The sequence below is a fragment of the Castor canadensis genome, chromosome 7 (assembly GCF_047511655.1).
Source record: "Castor canadensis chromosome 7, mCasCan1.hap1v2, whole genome shotgun sequence".
Lineage (NCBI taxonomy): Eukaryota > Metazoa > Chordata > Mammalia > Rodentia > Castoridae > Castor > Castor canadensis.
Window position 1 is genome coordinate 79890321 of NC_133392.1, and position 21104 is coordinate 79911424.

Consider the following 21104-nt stretch of genomic DNA (forward strand, 5'->3'; position numbering starts at 1 on the left):
AGGGCTGGAAGTCATCTGGATGAGCCAAAGGGTGAGTGGAGACTGAGGCAAAGCCCAGGACATCACTGTGTGCTGCTATAAGCTAGAAATACTGGACACTCAGGCTGCACTAAGTTTATTTAAAATATTTTTCTTCCTTCAATGAACTTTAGCTTGCTGTAACTCTTTTTATAAATAACCTTTCAATTAATTTTTTTTGTAGTGCTGAGGATGTGACCAAGGTCCTTGCAAATGCCTGGCCAAGGAGCTAGATCAATTTTTCAATTTTCTTCTCTTGTAATAACACAGCTTAAAATAAACATATTGTTAAGCTATACCAAAATATTTCTTTCTTTATAGGAAATTTCTTTCTTTATAGAAAGCTTTAGTCTATGTTTAAATTTGTCAATTTTTTTAACCCTTCAGAACTTTTTTTGGTGGTACTAGGGTTTGAACTCAGGGCCTCATGCTTGCTAGGCAGGTGCTCTACCACTTGAGCCACTGTTGAATCCAAACTCTTCAGAATTTTCATAGCTGGACATGGTGGCACATGCCTATAATCCCGGCACTCAAGATGCTAAGGCCACACCATTATGAGTTCAAGATCAGCCTCAACTACATAGCAACACCCTGTCTCAAAAAAATTTTTTTGGCTAAAAACTAAAACACAAACACACATTAGCCTGGGCCTACAAGGAGCAGGGTCATCACCATCACCACCCTCCACTTCCACATCTTGTCCTGCTGGAAGTCTTCAGAGCAACACGCCCACCTCCTATGAAGACAAGACCTTCTTCTGGATCCCGAAGAAGGACCTGCCTGAGTCTGGTTTGACAGTTAACTTTTCCTATATAAGTAGAAGGAGTCCACTCTAAAATAAAGAGTAGAGTGAATAGATAAACCTGAACATAGTCGTTACCAAGTATTGCCTACTGTACATAATGTATGTGCTATACTTTTACACAACTAGCCTCAGTGTGTTTATGTCAGTGTCACCAAAAACACCTAGCCAGTGTCACACTAGAGCCTTGCAACAGCTCTGATGTCACTGACAAAAATCTTTCAGCTCTATCATAATCTGATGGGGCCACCATGGTGTATGAGGTCCCTCGTTGACCAACACGTCATTGTATGGCATGTGGCTTTCTATATCTCAAGACTTGAATTATTTATTCTGTCTCATTCATTTCTCTCTTCATGAGCAAAGACCAACTATTTTGAGCATTGTATTTTTATAGAACATAGCTCAATAATTTTAAAACTAACCTAAATTCAAAGATTTATTTTAAACACATTATTTCCCACAGTACCTACAGAATCTGTTCTATTTCTAAAACAGCCATGAGGATATTGAAATGACTTACATTAAATTTATGCATTCATTTGGAGACAATTAATATTTTCACAAGTCATCTTCTCAACCAGAAGCATATTTGTCCAAATGTGTATGTTATCACATTTATGTGTATATGTTTTACATACCTATAAAATTTGGTAATTTTCTTCATTGCAATCACACTGATTTTCCTTAAAAATACATTCGTTGTTTTATAGTATTTGCTCTGTGTGTGTGTGTGTGTGTGTGTGTGATTACATTTGCTTCTTCCTGGGGAAGCATCGATTTTAGCCACCATCTCTTGTCTGACAGAGCTTTGTAGGGGTTAACGTTTATTACAAAATGAAATGGATGAACAGCAGCAGAGAATAAGGAGCAACTGGAAGCTCAGATGGGCTGTTTCCACGATTCCGTGCTGTCTCCACAGCTCTGACAACAGGTGGGTATTGGGAGCCCCAACCTCGTCCTTTCACCCCAGCTCCAGCCCTCAACATCTCCATCAAGACTGGCTTTGTTTCTTCACTTGAGCCCACTTCCAACTCCAACCCTTTCCAAAATCTTTTTCTTTTCTGTTTACTACCTCCTTCTTCCACAGGAAATCATTACACTCACCATCCACGTGGCCTTTCCTGTTTTCCTGGTGACCATTTAAAATGCGGCATTGTGGACTTGGGGTGGGGCTCAAGAGGTAGCACACTTGCCTAGCGTGAATTTGGCCCAGTACCACCACACACGTGCACACGCACGCGTACACGCACACACACACACAAAGAGACAGTGTTGGTGAGTGAGATGCTTCCCCATCAGGCTGAGGTCTGCATGGATATGTCAGGATCAACTCAGAAAGTGAGAGCAGATCACAAGACACCTGTATAATTGGGCTTGATCGGCCTGGCTGGACACACCTGCCACCTGATGTGGGATGTCGGGACTTTGGAGATGTCAGGCGCCAGGAAGGTGATACTCTGAGCTGACTTTGAAGACAGGGCTGGGACTGGGTCCTCTGCTTTTGGTGATCCATCCATCTCACACACCTTATCTTATATCCACCAGACAGGGGGCTTTTCATGAAGGAAAAGCTGTGGTGTGTGGCGTGAAGTGTGAATGGCAACAGTCCCTGGCTGTGAACTGTGTTCTTAGTTAGACCAGTGCCGGGTCACTCAGCCAGCCGCTCCTGTGAGGAGGACTGGCATGTCATAATTACTCCATGTCTAGGAAACTTCCAGTGTTTGGAGAGAATTTCTTTACAGTTTCTAAGTGACCATTCACAATTCTCTGTGCAATATTGTATTAGAATTCAGGTGAATTCACTGAAACATACAGTAAAGACACAGTCTTCAGCCTGTTGGGCTGATCAGTGCCCTAGGGTCATTGTCTCTTTTGGGACTTGGGTCTGAATAGCCATTAGTGTTGAGAGCCATGCACTCCTTCAGTTCAGCCTGGCTGGCTGTAGCAAAGAGCCCACTGTGCCACCAGGGACTGTGGAAAGGAACCTAGGCTTGGCTCCTGCCCTTCTGAGACCATGCAAGAGTGACAGACACAGGTGAAAGGTGACTTTAAGGAGGACAGAGGGATCACAACCAACAAGTTCCCTCAGAAAGCAGAGGAGCAGTCACTAGGACAGAGATGGGTCAGCCCTGCTCCCAAGAGAGCCTTGTAGGAAAGAAATGGTTCAGACGGAGGCAAGGGAAGGCCTTTGGGTGGGGACAGCAGCAGCAAACAAAAAAGGAGGGTATATCAGTCAGCTTCATGTTACTATAATGAAAGACCTGAGACAGCTAACTTCACAAAGAGAAAAGGCTTACTTAGCTCACAGTTTGGGAGGTTCACAGTCCACGATTGGGTAGCTCCATTGGTTTGACCTGTAGTGAGGACACATGGTAGCAATCATGATGGGGAAGCATGTTGGAGCAAGCAGTCTCATCTTAAACCAGAGCAAAGAGAGAGAAAATGGGCCAGGTCTCAGAACCCCTTTCAAGGACACATGTCCAGGGATCTAAGGACGTCTTGCAGACTCCACCTCATGAAGGTTCCACTCCAGGATGACTAGTGTCATCCTGGGGTCCATGCCTTTAATATGTGGACTTATGCAGGACACTGCTCATGTTCAAAAGTAGCAGAGGAGTTGTTCTTTCTTAGGAAGGCCTGAGCAGGCCTCCCTCTGCATTGCGAGACCTGACCTTCCCTCCCCCTTTTCTGTCCACTGCTTATAATCCATTTCAGCCACCTCACCTCGGAGAGGACCAGCCTCTCAGTTCTCAGAAGCAGGATAGACACTTTGTCATCTTCAGAATAAGGTACTCTATAAATACAAGTGATAGGAAACTCTCAGCCCTGATAGTGATGTTTTCAAAAGACCAGAGCCTAAGAGGGTAAATAACAAAAGCGCCAATCGTGTGAGCTCCAGGCATTATTTTTAGATTGTCCCTCATGGTTCAGAGCAGACGTGCGAGGTGTGAGAGGTAATGCTGGCTGCCGGCCCCGGAAAGTGCTGGATTCATGATTGTTTTGCTAAAAACATCCTAGAATGGATTCTGTTGTCAGCTGCTCTTGATCTTTTCAAAATTTCCTGCATTTGGTGTTGACTGGCATTCCTGGCCTTGATAGAAATATCCAGACGAAATGACTCGCCTATGAGCTGTGTGGCTTTGTAATCAGCAGCTTCAGCCACCCTGGCGGCAGTTGCTATATGATGCGCTGGCTGGCCCAGGCGACAGGAAGTCAGGCTACACAGCCACACCTGCTGGGACTGGCCAGAGGCCGGTAGCAGCCCATCCCTGCCTCTGGGTCTCCTTGCTCCTGCTCAGCATGGGACCATAGAAGATGTTCTTATGTCAGAACCCTGGAAAGGAATCCTGCCACAAACACAAAACAAAATTGCACAAGTAATTAGAAATGCTGCTAAGTGCTCCATGTGGGATGTTTCAACAAATTTGCAGCTGAGCTTCACCATGCACTTGTGTCCCCCAGGCCTATGCTTGAAACCTGGCCCTGCACCTGTTGGTTTGTTCTAACTTCTACAGTCATTCTTCAAAGAGTGGCGCAATGAGTGGGATGAGGACAGGCTGTCTCAGAACTCTCAGGACCTCAGCATCTAATCAGGGGGTTAAGATTTTGCCCCCTTATCTCTCAGGGAGATATGCTCTAAGACCCAGTGGATGCCTGAAGCCACGGAACCCTATGTATACTGTTTTTCCCCCCAGTACATATCAGAGTGTATGAATAGTGGATAAAATTTAACCTACAAATCAGGCACAGAGATAAACAACAAAATGAATAATAAAATAGAACACATAACAGTATACTGCAATAAAGTTACATCAATGTTCTTTCTCTCTCTCTCTCTCATCTTATTGTACTGTTGCTCTCAGCAACCTCAGTGGACATTTTGTTTTCTTTACTTACTAAGGTGAGAACTTCCACCTTTTCACCTAAAGGAAGGACTTTCCAGATTCTCCCACATATTGCTAGCCTGAGAAGAAAATCAAAATTCAAAACTTCAAAGTATGGTTTCTGCTAACTGTGTATCACCTTCACACCCTCATAGAGTTGAAAGTTGTCTGTCAAACCATAGTAAGTCAGGACAGTCTACACTCGAAATGGAAGAGTCACTACTTAGTAACGATTTAGAATTTGTTCTCCCAGAGCACGTAGCAACCATTTGTGCCATTCATTTGTTTTCTTCATGCATAGACCTTTTTTTTTTTTGGCAGTACTGGGAATTGAACTCAGGGCCTCATGCTTGCTAGGCAGGTGCTCTACCACTTGAGCCACTCCACCAGCCCTTTTTGCATTGGTTATGTTTGTGACAGGGTCTTGCTTTATGCCCAGGCTGGCCTGGATCATGGTTCTCCTATTTGTGTTTCTCCCAGTAGCTAGATGACAGGAGTAAGTCACCACACCCAGAAAGAGGCAGACTAATTCCACACAACTGAAGCCAAGAGGTAAATCATGACATAATGCTCTAGCCTCAGTCCTGAAGGACAATGAGAAGACTCCTGTTCTGTTTCCTCCCCTACCCAACATGTCCTCTAGTGTTATACTATAACTATAAAACATAATTTTGTAACAACCAAGGACACGCAGAGAGTGGAGATAGTTCCATTCCCCAGACTCCGTTTCAATATGTTGGAGGGTTGCTAGTGGGAGAAGAGGCAGAATTGGAGCAAAACACACACACTTAGTTCATCAAGGGTTAGTTTGCCTGTGATCACTAAAACAAAACACAGAGGAATATAACACAGAGAAATAAACACACTCCCATCAAAGCTCAAAACCTATGCTAACCTTAAATGTAGACGGTGGAGGCGTCCTTGACTGAACACGATAGCATTTCTAATAACTGGTGATGCAATGAGCCACGAGGCAAGAGTGTTGGATGTGACCTCCAATCAGGACACAGACAAGGAGTCTCTGTCTAGTGGACAGACAGAGCATGCAAGAAGAGAAGACATCTAACTACAATGCAATGCAATGGTGGATGGCACCATTTTTAAAAACTTATTTTAGCTGAATCTCCCAGTGGCTGTGACAACTTAGAAAAAAATGAACTGCCTAATTTTCATTTGCCATGGCTAGAAACACAGTTTCAGAGCTCATTTTACATAGGGATATCATATTATTTCAGTACTCTGAGAACCTTCCCCAACTCTTGAGGACTTTTATAAGGAGCAAATTCTTTTGTCTTTGTATCTCAGAGAGAGAAACTGAGTCAGAGAAATGAGGTCTTGAGCAAGTTCACCCAGCATTCACTTGGAAGAATTAGGTTAAACTTCAGAATTCCCAAGAACCTCTAAGTCTGACAGTGTTATAACCTAAGGACTTCTGAGTTTTAAAAGTCTTCTTTATTAAACAATTTAAAACATTTTTTTAAATGCCCCAGTACAGAGAACCAGGATTGTACTAGTCATGCATAGGCTCTGTGCATGTGCACCAAGTCAAGAGTTTGGGGAAAATCTCACTTTAGAAACTAGGACTCCTCCCCTTGGCAGTGTTACTCCCACAGGAAACACACAAAGTGCTTGAGAATCCATTTCAAAGAATTCTTCAGTCTCTTGTAAGTATAAAGTTAAATATTCTGAAATTTGGTGCAAACTCATCCACATTCTTGTTGATAACACATTTGTTTGCACTAATATCAAACTTCTAAGACCCTACCTATACATGAATAGATTTGGGAATTCATCCATGCTAGACCCAGAAAGGTTACCCTGACCCTGGAACTCTTGGGTATTGAATATAAACAAATCACCTGTACAAAATTCCAGAACTTTTGGGCTGGGTGAGTGGCTCAAGGGATAGAGGCCCAGAGTTCAAACCCCAGTGCCACCAAAAACAAACAACCAAAAAGCCTTACAAAATTCCAGAACTTTTAACATATATTTAAACTCTGAAAATTCTCTTTCCAATAAACTGGATTTGTAAGTCTTTGTGGCAACTATTTTCTAAGCTGATGGAGGGCATATCTTCACTCTGCACTGGGATGATGTGTGTCAACTCAACTATTTTAATCAAGCACAGGCTTTTCTAATTATCCATGTTTCACAACAGCTTTCAAAAGACAATAAATTTTAGCTAAATTTAACCTTATCTCTAAAGGCCACTTTATCTTCAAAACAAAACAAAACAAAAACTAGTAACTGATTTTTAAAGACACAAAGGAACTTTCCTCTGGGCAACTTTGGGAATTTAATGACAGCAAGCACATGGGAAGAACCCCTGTAACATGTGAGGGCCGGATCAATGGGAGGTTTACAACTGCCACACACGTGCGGCCCCAGGGCCTGTCAGCTACCCTGTCACAGTGTCATTGCACTCAGCCTGGCTTCCAGAAGCAAGCATGTGACTCATTCTCTTCCCCATGAACTCATCAGTGGCCAATCCTAGGTGTAAAAAATGCACAGAATCATGTCACCTTAAAATAGAAAAGGATAGTTAAACTTATAGGTCCAAATTCCTACTGTGTTCCTCTGACATGGAAGACCCATGGGGACATGGGCACAGTGACCACAGAGAAATCCACTTCTCCCCATGTCCAGGTAAGTTCCTGGAGGGCCAGGGATCAGGTCTAATGATTCGAATAGAAAGGGTACCTCACTTCCTTATAGTCCTTAAATGTTCCAGCCTGATTCCAGCTTGGGGATCCTTGTTCTTTTTGGTTTCCCTACCTCATGTTTCCTCATGGTCAAATTTTTCAAACTACTCTGCTCTCATCTGAAGTATTTTCTTAGAGTCATTGCTATCTGGAAAACTCAGCTCTGGTTTTCTATTGCATTGACTTGATTTGTTTTCTGCTTCTCTCTCTCTCTCTCTCTCTCTCTCTCTCTCTCTCTCTCTCTCTCTCTCAGCACCATACTCCAGCAACATTTAGAATATCAGCTCCCTGAGAGCAGAGCTGTGTCTACCCCAAGCCTGAAGTGTTGCTAAAAAAAAGCAGGTGAAAAACTCATGATGCTTCATATGACAGACCTTCCAGAGTCAAAAGCAGCCTTCTCCGTCCTGATCATATTCTCTCAGGGAAAATGCACCATGTACCTGAGCTCTTTGTCCCCCATATGGCCCATCCTAAAGGTCTACTCCCACTTTTCAGAGTCCACATCTGAGCTCAGTCCTTCACCTGCCATGGAATTGTGTGATGTGGCTCCCAGGAGAACCTTAAACACAGAAAAAGAGGCTGGGGCTAGAGAAAGTAGCCTGGTCCAGGAGAAAGCCCCAGTATAGCAGGGGACTCTGCTTTTCCCCTCCCCATAGACTCTAGCCATCACTGGGGTCCAGGGTATGTGGCACTACTGAACAGTGGGAGCTGCTCCAGTCCAGTCCTCCATTCCAGTCTCCTCCACACAGTGCCTGGGCCTCTGTGCCTGGTCTTACAGACAAAAACAAAACTACAGGCTCAGACCAATGAACCCACTCCTAAGGGCTGGAAACTCAAGCAATGGTTCCTCTCCAATATGCTCTTCAAAGTGAGGCATCGGGAAGCCAAGCACACAGAGTTCACAGTCATCTTTCTAGAAAGTCAATGACAAAATGCCTGAGAAATGCTGGGGAAACCGGACATCTGCATGTAGAAGACTAAAACTAGATCCATATCTTTTCACCTTATACAAATGTCAATTCAAAGTGGATCAAAGACATAAATATAAGGCCTAAAACTGAAGGAAAGAGTAGGGAATACACTGGAACCATAGGCATAGGCAATAACTTCCTAAGTAGAACTTCAATGGCTAAGCAATTAAGCGCAACAAAAGAAATGGTCACTAGACTGAAGAGGCAGCCACAGAGTGAGAGAAAATCTCTTTGCCAGCTGTACATCTGACAAGGGATTAATAACCAAACTATTCAGGGAACTCAAAAAATTAAACTCCTGAAGAATCAATGGCCCAATGAAGATATGGGCAAATGAACTGAACAGAAATTTTTCAAAAGAAGTACAAGTATACTGGTGGAGTGGCTCAAGTGGTAAGAGCACCTGCCTAGCAAGCACAAGGCCCTGAGTTCAAACCCCAGTGCCGCCAAAAAAAAAGAAGTACAAATAGCCAAAAAAAAAGAGAGATTCTCACCATCCCTGGCCACAAAGGAAATTTAAATCAAAATCACACTAAGATTCCACCTCACTCTTGTTAGAATGGCTACCATCAAGAACACAAACAACAACAAATGTTGATGGGGAAAAAGGAACCCTCATACACTGTTGGTGGGAATGTGAATTAGTACAACCACTACAGAAAGCAGTATGAAGGCTACTTTAAAAAATAAAAGGAGAACTGCCACATGATCCATCAATATCACTCCTGGACATATATCCAAATGAATATGAGTCAGGATATAATAAAGGCACCTGCACACCCATGTTTATTGCAGCACTGTTCACAATAGCCAAGCTATGGAAATAGCCCAGATGCCCTACAGCTCAAGAATGGATTAAGAAGATGTGATATATATATATATATATATATATATATATATATATATATATATATACAATGGAGTGTTACTCAGCCATAAGAAGATTGAAATCTTGTCATTTGCAGGCAAATGGATGGAAGTGAAGATCATCATGTTAAGTGAAGTTAGCCAAGTTCAGAAAGACAAAGGTCATGTTTCTCACATGTATGGAAGATAGATCCATTGTATATATAAATATATATATATGTATGCATATATATAAACATTATATATACATGTATTACACACATATATACACTTTATCTATAAATATGTATTGATAACAATCCCACATGTTTCCAAAGTGGGATTGTTAGAAGGGTCTAAGGAAAGAAGAAAAGAATGATAGTGAATAATGTTGAAATATATCACATCTCTGTAGGAACACAACACAATGAAACATACTGAAAACTGTTCTACAGGGTAGAAGAAAAAGGATAAGGAACAGGAATGGAAAGCATCAGACTGATTAAAGTAATCAGCAATGTATTTACAGGTAAAATATCGAGGCAAAACCCCACTGAATAGTGAACAGACACTTAAACGATGAAGGACAGGAATGTGAAATAGGCCATGTTAAGAGGAGGGGAATAGCAGGAGGGGGAGGGTAAATGAAGAGGGCAAAGGAGAGTGAATTGGCTGAGTCACTTTTTATACATGTAGGAAAATGGAACAATGAAATCTGTTGAAGCCATTTTAAGAAGAGGAGTGGGGAAAGATGGAGAATAATGGAGCAGGTATGTATGGAAATGTCACAACAAAACCCCTTGTATAGCTATCATACAGTAATACAAACATTTTAAAAGCACCTGAGAAAAATCAATTTAAAGGGAGAAAGATTTATTTTGGCTCCCGATTTCAGAGGTTTCAATCCATGGTCAGATGATTCCATTGCTTTCAGGCCTGGAACATCATGGTGGAAGGGCATGGTGGAGAAAAGACCTTCATCTCATGGTGACCAGAAAGCAGAGAATAAGAGCAACGAAGGGTCTGGGGAAGAGAGAAACCCTTCAAAAGCACACACCCAGTGACCTACTTCCATCAACCAGGCCCCACTTCCTAATAGCCATTCAGCTATGAACTCATCAATGGATTAACCCATCGGTGAAAGCAGCATCCTCAGAATTCAATCCCCTCTCAATAGCACCACCAGCTGGCAGCCAGTCCTATGAGTCTGTAGAGACATTTCATATTCAAACCATAACACTCACTGTGCAGATCTACCTTCTTTTCTATAAGCCTCTGGCCAGCATCCATCACCCACTTCTCATCTTTCAAGTCAGGAGGTGAGCTAATTTCTTGGCTGAATCAATCCAAAAGAAAGCCAAGATGGTTTGATAGCCATCTAATTTGGAATCAACTTAATGTGCCAATCCAGAAAGTCAGTCTACAATGAATCCATGACCTGGTCAATTTGCTCTCATTCTCAACACCATGTGTGTAAATGCCCCTCCCATGCTCTGCTGCTGACTTCTATTACCTAAGAATTAGGAAGACCCCATGAACTCAGAATCCAGCTGAGTTGGAAGAACCATAGGCAGGTCCCAGTGTTTCCATTTTCAGGCGTGACTATACCAGGAGCCCAGCCTCCTGGGTCCTGGCCATGGGTCTGCCTCCGACTCCCATGTGGTTCTTTTCTCTTCCCATATCTCCACATCTTGACCAGTACATATTTACACTCAATGACTTCCAAGGTTGAGTTCCAGCCCAGGGATTTCACAATCAGGATTTATAGTTATAATCAGTTCCATTTCCACCTCCTTGACAAGGTCTTTTGGATGACCCTGTTCAAACTAGTCCTCATCTTATCCTCTGTCACCAACCCCTGCCTGTTTCCTTCAGGCTCTTATCCCAACCAACGATGACTCATTTACTTTGTGTTGAAACCCTCTGTCTTCCACACGGCACTCTCAGCTCAAGGACAAAAGAGACCCAGAATTCCATTCACTGTCAAGTCCCCAGGGCCAGTACAGTATGCCTGGCACAAAGCAGGTGCTCATTCTCCTTAATGGTAGCATCTCCCTCTGACTGAAGCATTTGTGACATGGGACAGTTCATTCCATACAAGGCTGATATGCCACTGTGAGCCACTTTAGTAAGTAAAACTTCCAGATTAAACACTAGTTTGTTTCCCAGACATTTGGTTCCAGTTCTAATCTTTAGCTCTTTTGTTCTTTCTAAAAGTTGTTCAAATAGAAGAAGTATGTGGGTCCTTGGGAATCCAGTATTCAAACCCTCCCTGTTTGATTTGGAAGAGAGGAGCCCAGGAGACCTGGAAGTTGGGAACAAAGTAATTCAAGGGCCAAGAAACACTCAGAAGCAACACGCTAATGTTTATACTAAAATGGTAAAAATAGAATGCTCAAGCTATTATTGATTTAAATTCATTAAATGAGACAACTGATATTGAACATCAAAATTAAAGATCTTCTTAACTCAACCTGGTAGAAAACATAAGTATCTGGGTAATATTTGTTTTTAAGGTGAAGATGGGTGAAGAACCCAAAAGTAACCTTCCTTCTGTATCAAATGTGACCTGACACAAGCTGGAGGTCATTAGCATCCATGCACCACATGAAGGGTTTTTCTTTGTGATTTGAAATTCTGTGGTAATAACCTGGTCACCCTTGTTATATATAGACTTTATGGAGATAAAGCATAAATTAAACTCCTTCATTCTATGTTTATTAAGTACATAATCTTATTCTAGAGAATGTGTTACTTATTGGATTATCTTAGTGAGTAACATTCTTAGTGATAGATGGTTATCACATTGCCTTGCTTTAATAAAAAAAAAAGAAATTGTATCACTAATAGAAAAAAAACAAAAAAACTTGTCCCATTGGTAGCCTGGAAAATGAGAGGAAATGACAACCCTGGTAGAGACTGTCTACACCATAAATAACAGGTGAACAGTCTACACCCGCCACAGGCAGTGAAGACATTAGTACCCACACATGGCCCTGTGGCATGGCCCTCTGAGAGTGACTGTGGGATATTCTCCTGCTTCCAGTCCACACTGACCTTCTCTCAACTCCAAGACCAGTAAAGGAAGGGAGTCCACTTGAGTGGGAAGGCAGAGGGCGTGATCCCTGGGGAGGTCAGGGCAGGTCAGCAGGTCTCCAGGAACCACCAGGCTGTCAGCAGGCTCCAGGCTGCAAGGGCCAAGCCACCTCGGCGTATGGTGATGGAACACGTTTGCCTCACATGGCAAGCACTGCTTCCTGTGTTCTCGGATGTCTCCACGCGGCTGAGCCCTTGGGAATAAAAACATACAATAATAGGTGACAAGGCCTAAAGACAGCTCCTGACAACAGCAGCTCTCTGTTGTGAGCCGTGGGGTCCAACCACACCTTTACAAGGTGGCTAAGACACAGTCATAGGTAGCAGTCACTCTTATCAGAGGGCTACAAACATAAATGAGTCAGGCTAAAGCTGTCATCACCACCCACACCCTCTCTGAAAGCAGGTTATGTTCTCAGGCCTTGGACAGGTCTCTGGAAGTTTGTTCACTGACATAAGTCAGCCTCCTCCAGTGTGTGTGAGTTGTATTTGTGTGAAAGCAAAATCCAACTTGTAGGAAATACCTCATTTCTACCACAATGGAATCATCCCGAGATGGCATATGGCAAAGCATGGTTACCACTCCAATATGTCTGGTTATCAGTCTATCAAGAAGCCTCGCTAATCATCACCTATGAGAAAAGACAGCATCTAAACCCTGCACAACAGGAATAGCTTGGTGGTTGAGAGTTTGCCTAGCAGGCATGAGGCCCTGGGTTCAATTCCCAGCACCACAAAAAAAAATAAAAATAAGAAAAAAGACCCATATAAAAATCAAGCCAGGTGTGAGTGGCTTACACCTGTCATCCTAGCTACTCAGGAAGCAAAGATTAGGGGGATCGTGGTTCAAAGCCCATCCCAGCAAATAGTTTGTGAGACCCTATCTCAAAAAAAACCATTACAAAAACAGGTCTGGTGGACTGGCTGAAGGTGTAGGCCCTGAGTTCAAACCTCAGTACTGCAAAAAAAATCAAATATCCACATGGGTAAACAGTTCTCTCAAAAGAAAATGTTAGAGAACGAAAGATATTGAATTGTTCCATCTATATATGAATATAATATAAAATAATATAATATAATGCATTGTACACTGTTGAATAATAAGGGGGGGTTACTCTGATTAAAGCATGATATACACAGGTCTGAAATGCCAAGACAACATTATCAATATACACTTAAAAAATGAAGGACAGCAGGGTTAAACAGGTCTTTTCTGGGGTGAGTACTAGCAGGAGGGTGACCATAAGAAAAGGATGAAAGTGAAGGAGGTTGTTTTTGTAGTCTTAGATGAAAATAAAAGAATAAAACCTGTTGAAATTGTTCTAAGAGGAGGAGGAAAGAGAATGATGGAGGGGTAATTCTAACTAAGATATAGTGTAAGCACATATGTAAATATCACAATGTATCCTCCTATACAGCTCTTATATGCTAACAACAATTTAAAGAGAAAGAGAAATAAAGAGGTTGAATTTGATCAAAGCAAAGATGCATGTATGGAAATATCACAATGAAACCCCTTTGTGCAATTAATATATGCTAATAAAAAATAAATAAATCAAAACAAAAAATGACTAAATCAAATGAAAAAGTTTTTACACAGCAAACAATAAAAAAATGAAAAGTCAATACAGAGATTGGGAAAAAACATCTGCAAACTGTTCATCAGAGACATGGTTTCTATCCAATGTCTATTAAGAACTCATGCAGTTCAAAAATAAGAAAACATAATCCAATAAAGACTGGACAAAGGACTGTGATACACAGCACTCCAAAGATGCCACAAAATAGCAAAAAATGTTTAATATCACTAATCATCAAGAAAATGTACAAAGTACATTAAAGTACAGAGAAATTGCATGTACTTGAATGTATGCATTAAATTTGAAGGTAGACCATTAGAAATAAAGATTAAGGAAAATTTTAAAAACAGCAACAACAAAAAAATCGTTTTCGCCAGCCTTGACTTTCTCACTGCAGGTCAGAAAGACCTGGAGAGATTCAGCAGTACCCAAGGCCAGGCCCCACCTCAGACCAGTGAAAGTACAAAGTCAGGAAGGACCTGACATCTTCACTGTTGGAACTCCTCAGCTAATATTAACAGGCAGATGGGTTGAAACCCTGGATTGAGCCCTAAAGAGACATTTTAGTTGAAGTATATTGCTTTTCCTGATTGCCTGATGATCCTGGGAAATTCATAAAGACCACAGGACCACAGGCTCCAGTCTCCTCCAAGTCAGACAAGACCGGTGTTTTGGCAAGTTACAAAGGTCCTGAGGTTATTCCGATGCCTCCTAGAGTTTGACAACCAATGGCTTGCTCCACAAAAACATCAGGTGACTGAGCAGGCAAATGGAACTCTTCCTATACACATCAACAATCATCAGGAGAGTGTTTGTTACCTGTACAGTACTCCTTAATTTATGATAGAGTTACATCCCGAAATAGCAACACCTGCAGTTGTGCAAAATCTTCCAACACAAAGCCTATGTATGCTAAAATTATTGAAAAGAATTTCATACCCAAATTTAACATCCAAGGTACAGTTTCTACTGAATGCAAATCATTTCTGTACTATCATAAAGTCAAATAATCACTGACCAAGGCATCATCTGTGGTCTGAGCCAAGACAAATGGCCCCTCTCCCTCCCCTCACACCAGAAATCCTTTCTGGAGAAGAGAATGGAAGTTGGTGCCCTTAATCACTGCAGTACTGAGTCCTCTCCACACACCATGCAGGAAGCTGATGTTTGGGGCCCTGCCTAATCCAGGGTCAGAGACCTGTGCTCTGTGTTCATAAAAAGATGGGTCTCCCAACTCAGGCCACAAAACAAATAAGGGGAGTCTGTGTTTTCAAATGGGATAGCCCCAATCCCACATGGGCCACTTTTCTAACCTCATGTTTTGGTGCTTCCCCACCAGGGCCACCATCTAGTGTCTGGAGTCAACAAGGAGAGGGGCTTACGGGAGGACCAAGATACCAAACTCCCTGCACAGACTGCCTAGGGCTGGCAAGGTCTGAGGAGAAACACAGGTATGGCCCATGTGTAGTTGGTGACTGACTGGCCATCACTCTTAAAGGCACCCTTCTCTGCTTTGGTTTCCCTGATCACATGAACAAACAGCCCAGCCAACCTGCCCCAAACCCAACTAGATGGCCTCTTTCAGCACTTGAGATGGGGTAATGCTTCACTCCAGCCCGAATCCCAGGAGAGAGGCCAGTGAACACAGGTATGCACTGGTCAACTCTATCCAGACAGGCCCAAAGGAGTCATCCTGCCTGGGTTCCCAGCCCAAGTCCACATCAGGGACCACACTCGCCTGTCTGCCCTATCCATTCTGTGCCACTTCCCTTGGCCTACCACCCCTGCACTCTGCTGAACACCCGCCTCTGATGGTCCCCAGGCAGCTTCACTTTGGCTACGTGCAGTGCCCGTCTCTTCTCCCGAAGACTTGAGCGTCCTCCATACATGGCTGCACATGAGCACCCCAGAAAACATCTTTTCTTTCAACACCAGTCCACTGAGGGGCCACCCAGGGGCTGCTGAAGGCCATCCTCACCCTCCCAGACACTCCACAGGAACACGGCACTCCAGGCCAGGCCAGGGGAGGGCAACTGGTCAGGGACTTGTAGGAGGGAGGGTGAGGGCTGGCAGCTCTTTGGTGGCACTGAGGACCATTTCATAGGGAAGTGGAAGTCAGCACCCACAGCAATGGAGTTGAAATAAGCCACAAGCCAAGACCAGAGTTTTGGGAAATGGAGCTCAGATCCCCAAACCTGAGCATATTAAGCAGTGGTTTTTAAGACTTGTGTGGAAGAATCACCTGAAAGATTAAAGTGCAGATTACAGGGTCCTATCCCCAAGGTGTGGCACTAAGGAAGTTGCATCATTAGCCATTCCTGCTGGAGTCATGGGTGCGGGTATTCTGAGGGATACAGTTAGACCCAAGAGATGGCATGAGGTCAGGTAACCAAAGCCAGCACGCTGAGGTCCAAACCGCAGAAAGAGAGGGAGAAGCAGGGGTACATGGGTAGGACATGGATGAAAATAACTTCCCCTATTCTGAAGGCCATGGTACAACCCTGATACAGCACTTGAAATATGAGCCAGTCATAGAGAACTTGGGGCCCATGGAATCTTCCTCCTTACACTCCTAATTTATAGAGTTGAGCATCCACCCAAGAGGAAAGAGCTGGATTTATTGCTGGTAAAATATGAAGGCTGTAACTTGATACCTCTTCAAATCTCCTTATATACTTTCACAGGCCAGGCAGTAATTGTCTCCAGAGGTGAGGCACCGACAGGTCAGGGGAGGAATCCCCAGCTGCCTGAGGGAGAGGACAGTCTGAGGCCAGCCTGGCTGTGGGAGGACCACAGAGGGAACAGAGCAGCGCTCACAGGAAGAAATCATGGCTGGATCCACCCAAGTCCAAGGACTAGGCAAGCAGGGAAACCACAGAGACAGACAGAAGGTGGGCAGCACAGAAACAAGCAGGCAACTCACTCACTACAAACGCAGGAACCCTACTCCCATTCCGGAGACGCTCAGTCCCTGCAGGGGATACCTGTGTCTATGAAGGGTTTCCTCTGGGTGAATCAGACACAATGAGGACCCCAGGGTGAGTCACTGACTCCCCAGCCTGGCCTCTTCCCCTCATGGGCTTTGTGCACACAGCAAACTGTAGCTAAATTAGGGCACTCCAAGGATCAAAAAGCATCAAGCCTGCTGGCCTATGACCTAAACCTCCACATTTTCTACCTTATTTGTGATGACCCTGATCCTCATTTCCTCAAGGATGAAGGGTGACTATCAAAGCCCCAGTGCTTCTGCAGAAGGACACCCAGTGGGGTCCACATGATTCACAGCTGGATTGGAAGAGGAAATTTTATCTTCCAAGTAGAAGTTGAGCAGAAAGAGACAGGATCCCCACGGCGCTGGGGAAGCTCCCCTTCACCAGGGAGTCACCCAAGTCCTCGCAAAGCGACAGCTGCAGAGGGCTATAGGGGAGAAGCACAGACACCATGCAGCAAATACGCCCTGCTCCTCACCGATGCAGGGACAACTTCTCTAAGGAGCTCACTCTCAGACTCTGATCTGGAGGCCAAGTACAGATCAATGGGTCAAAGAGGGAGCAAAAGTCCACTAAGGGAAATAGAGCAACATTCAGGATCTCAGAGAGCAGAGGGAACAGCTGGCCCAGGGGCAAGGGTCATCGTGGGATAGGGCTTAGGGGAAAAGAGGCAGAGTGGGGAGGCTGTGAGGAGAACTAACGATCTGGTCTTTGTTGGCAGTCGGGAGCATGTAGAACCACTGAAGTGTTTTAAGGCAGGATGGTGGCAGAATGAACCTTTGAAAAGGCGCACACTGGCCTGATACACTACAGAGTAAGGATTGTGCTATATAGAGGCTGATGTGAAGAAAGCATCCAGACTACTCCAGGGATGCAGGAGAGATGCTGTAGCATTGCTAGGATGCTGGCAGTGAACAAAGGTGGACACACTGGGAATACCTTGCAGACAAAATCACCAAGGACAGCCTGCATTCAGGTTAGGCAATGACCTAACATGGGAGACACAGGAACTAGGTATGACAAGCAGCTCAGAATTTGAATTCTGATCATGGCCCATCTAAATGGAAGCTTTGAGAGTGCAGCTGGCTGTGTTTCTGGAGGTGAGAAGAGAGTTCTAAAAGGAGATTCAACATCCATGTCAGCTACACACAGGAGCTCACTGCAGCCAGAGTTCTGAAGGAGGCAGACAGAGGAGAGCTCCGCATGGAAAGGAAAGTGGCCTTGCCAGACACCAACATTCACCCTCCACAGTTGTGAGCTTGCACAACCTACCCAGATTGCCAGCGAGGAGACCTGGGCAGTGGGTGATCCAGGGTCAAGAAGAGTAAGTTGACATAGAACTGTGAATAATTAGCAGTGTCAAAGACTGCTGAGAAGAGAGAAAGAATATTTCAATGGCTATACTGAGAGGTGGTCCTGAGAATACTGAAGTCAGTAGATGACTCACTTCAGAGACATGTGATCACATGTGAGGTCAGGGAGGAAATGCTAAAATTTTGAATATGAGAAAAATATGATTGAAATGTGTAGGGGAGATCATGACTATATTTAGGTAGACAAAAAAAGGGGTGGGGGTAACACTGAGCTGGAAATTCCTTGGCTGGGAAATACTACAATCTAGTAAGGAATAAGGAGGTGTGGAACAAGGCTTCGTGGAATGGGCAGCTGATGATCAAGTCATGGTCCCTGAATTAAGCAAGGAGTGCAAGGAGATGGAAAAGAGCACTGCTGGCTTCACATGTTGAATAAGACATCATGTGGGAAGACAGAAACGAACAAGCAGCATGTTCCCATGCTCCCAGCCAGGGGCTGGCACTCAGGATTCAGGTGAGCACTGCTGTTTGTTCTCAGCACTCATTTCAGATCCCTGCACTGTCCTTCCATCCCACTGTCCAGTGGAGGTGTTCCTCAGTCATTGTGGCCTGTGACCTGCACACTGCATGAAAAATCAATGCATAGACTGAGTATAAGAACGATATCTGCCTGACTGAGAATGACCCAGAACCTCAAAGAGAAGCACCCTGGGGCCTCCTCCCTCTTGTACACAGCTGGTAGTCTGTGTTCCAGCCACAGCCGGGAATAGGGATGAGCAGCAATGGCTCTGTAGGGGAGTCATGAGGACCTCTCAGACCACAAAGGTGAAAGTGCTGTCTGTCCAGCATCCAGGAGTCACCTGCTCCAGACACAGGTCACTTCAGAAGTCCCAGAGTTGTTCTGCACAATACTGAATAGCCCCATGGATAGGAATTCCCTCTACCCAGCACTGGCTTATTTCCAGGCCTCCAGCTTTTTAAAGCAAAAACAATGACAAGTTTCTGTCCCTGGTCATTTCCTAAGAGCACTTATGGGACAAAGTTAGTGTTACAGTAAACAGCCTGGGAGCCAAGCGTCTTTGGCTCCAGCAAGCATGGTAGCATGATTCATCTAGTGAACGTTCTCTTTCTAAGGAGGAAACCAGGTTAAACAAGAGCCTGCACACAGTGGCCTTCCTGCGGCAAACAAAAGCCCAGGCCCGCCCAGCCCAGCGGGCCAGGAGAGACAGTGCCCATTCACCAGGCCCACGTGTGGCTGACATGTGACTGCCATCTTGGTGATGATGGTGACAAGACAGTGACAACAATGACAAGTGTCCTTCCAGAAGTATCCAAAATGCCAGCATGGCGGTGGACAGGAGGGAAAATACCTACAGGGTGCAAGGGAAGCACAGTGAATCCCAGCAAGAGCCAGAGCAGAAATTATGGCCTAAGGAAGAGCCTAGGGGTGAGGACCAGAGCAGAGGCAGCAGAGGGGTGGCTGGCAACAAGATGTGAGCCTCCAGGGTAGCCATGTTCAGGCACAGTGGACTTTCTAAACTCAGTAATTGCAGTTGTCCCTTGGTATTCATGGAGGACTGGTTTCAGAACCCCCTCAGATGTAATACCAGGACTATGATTTTTGTGTATCCCCCACAGATCCACTTCCTAAGGGTAATCACCAGCCTGTGATGCCATTGCGAAGTGGTGGAACCCTTCAGAGGTAGGGCCTAACAGAAGGAAGTTAGGTCATTGGGGGTGTGGCCTTGAAAGAGGTACTGGGACTCTGGCCCTTCCTGTCTCTCTCTTTGCTTCCTGGCTGCCTTGAGTTGAGCAGCTTTATCCTACCACACCTCTCACCATGATGTGCTGCCTTGCCACAGGCTCAAAACAACCAAGCATGGACTGAAATCTCAGAAACTAGGAGCCAAAATAAACCTTTCTTCCTTCTAAGTTTACCATCTCAGGTATTCTGTTACTGTGATGGAAGATGACTAACACACTGAGCATGCTCAAGTCTCTCATAAAAAATGGTATTGTATTTGCATACAGTCCATGCAATCCTCCCATATACTTTGCATCATCTCTACATTCCTAATATGATGTGTAAATGCTCATTATTGTGTATTTTATTCAGGAATAATGGTGAGGGGAACGTCTACAAATATTCTGGGTGATACTAATGAACTTGTTTTCGATATTTTGATTCAGCGGTAGGTTGAATCCATACATGCAGAACCCATGAATATCAGAGCTAGTGATACACTCAAGGCCATGATCAGTGCTGAGCAAAGAGTTTACTGGGCAGGTGGGATCTGAAGAAGTGTCACCATCCTGCTTGATCTTGCCAGCCAGGACTATCTGCCCTTCCCACCTAGAACTGCGATCCACCCCTTAGTATGCCAACACTTTCTTTGCCATGGTTTGTATCACTGTCTGGCTTGCTCTGTAATTTGTGGATTATGTCAGTCACTTGTTGGCTGCCTGCAGCAGCTCCAGAAGGGTGGGGAACTTTGCCTGGCTTCCCGATCATCCCCTAGCAGTGGAACAGTGTCTGGCACATTGTAGGTGTTCACAGTACTTGCACAGGGCAGAAGAGGATGGACCGCAGCTGTGGATCTCCCTGGCTGACAAAGACCTACACAGCCCCTCTGGTGGTCTGCAGCCACCCCTGTCACTCGCTGCATTATTGCTCCACTGCAACTCTCCAGGCAGACACAGACCTGGCCCTCTGTCCGATGTGGTACTCCCCTCACCACTAATTAGAACCAGATGGAGTCTCGGCTGTGACATGACTGAGCACCAACTCAGTGAAGTAAGTGAATTACCAAAATGTAGTCATTACAATCTGTCTTCATCTTCGTGACACACTTGGCAAGCTGTTAGGAACCAGGACTTGAAAAGTGAATGTGAATTCACA

The 21104-nt window shown here is 44.4% G+C and overlaps 1 long non-coding RNA gene across 1 annotated transcript in view; it reads right to left on the reverse strand.

Annotated features, from left to right (window-relative positions):
* Window positions 1-1336: 1336 nt before the first annotated feature.
* The window catches only part of LOC141424840 (uncharacterized), a 47060-nt gene continuing 27292 nt past the window's right edge, over window positions 1337-21104 (reverse strand). Inside the window, exons 3-4 of the long non-coding RNA XR_012449803.1 lie at window positions 12284-12516; window positions 1337-4170 (exon numbers count right to left, since the gene is read on the reverse strand). This is a non-coding gene — a long non-coding RNA (uncharacterized lncRNA). The remainder of the gene's footprint in view (window positions 4171-12283; window positions 12517-21104) is intronic.